We start from the raw sequence: 1,267 nt of genomic DNA, 5'->3' as shown, positions 1-1,267 counted from the left end.
TTTTTTTTTTTTCCCTTGGATTCATAATCAACACCCATGGAAGCAGCAGTTCTAGCAGTTCTATTTCCGGATCTATGCTGTAGGCATTCCTAAATAATAAACTATTTAGTTTTACATGCTTTACCTTCATGTAAATAGTATCATACTCTGTGTTCTTCTGTGACTTGCTTTTTCATTAAGCTTTATGTTTTTGTTGACTTGTGTTGCTGAAATGCATTTTTTTTTCTATTGCATAATTATATAATTTCTTGTGGCATAGTGCCTAAAGCATTTGACTGATAACCAGAAGGCTAGTGGTTGAAACCCCCCAGCCACTGCTCGGAAGGAAGACTAGACAATCTACTTCCTTAGAGATACTGCCTCAGAAACCCAAGGAGGGATCACTATGGGACCGACTCGTGGCAGTGAGTTTGTTTGTTTGTTTGTTTGTTTGTCCTTTTGATGGATATTTGTTTTGTCTGAAGTTTTGGTTATCATGCCCAAGACTGCTATGAACTACTTTATACTAATGGATGCAACATGTAAGTTCCTTCAGGACAGCAGCTTAGTCCCTATGGATGGAAGGAGATATCCAAGGTTAGGTACCATGGATAGATTTAAGGGAATTGTTTTCCAGATCTGATATCTGATACTCCCATTGCTTGAACAATTTGTCTTAGAAAGATCAGCACAAGGCGGGTCCCCATGAGGCGGAGGTTAAAGATGTCCCAAATGTCCAAACTACCATGCCACTACATTAACTCCTCCTCCTCCTCCTCCCAGTAATTTCCCCAGTCTTAGGGTTCTGTATTTCGCTGTAACACCTCACAGATCTCACAGACACCCAAGGGTTCTTCTCATGTAGTAGTGGTGGAGGCTGGCAGGCTGGTGAGTCCCGGGTCTGTGAGTAGGTCTGGCGGATCCTCCCAACTCTCAGGGTTTGATGAACCTCGATCAGTAGATCAGATGATGGCTGCTGTCCCAAATCCAGGGGTGAGATGAGGATGATCCAAGACAAAAAAATGGAGCAAGAGGAGGGTGAATCTTCCCAGGAGATTCATAGGTATAACCAGGGAAGCTAAGGGTGGTGATTTGAATTATACCCTCTAGCAAGGCGGGACTCAAGATACATTCCACCTGTGTTGCCCAACAGAATTAACCTAATCCCATCACAGAGTCAATTGCCAGTCATTATAGGGAATGACTACTACCAGCTGCCCAGCCAAGTTGATACCTGATCTTAACTACCACACCACCCCAAACAGGCATGGATAATGGGATTTACAAA

Source organism: Orycteropus afer, unplaced genomic scaffold (assembly GCF_000298275.1).
Source record: "Orycteropus afer afer isolate SDZICR_OR568_19922 unplaced genomic scaffold, OryAfe1.0 scaffold00294, whole genome shotgun sequence".
Taxonomy (NCBI): Eukaryota; Metazoa; Chordata; class Mammalia; order Tubulidentata; family Orycteropodidae; genus Orycteropus; species Orycteropus afer.
Note: the sequence above shows the minus strand (reverse complement) of the source record.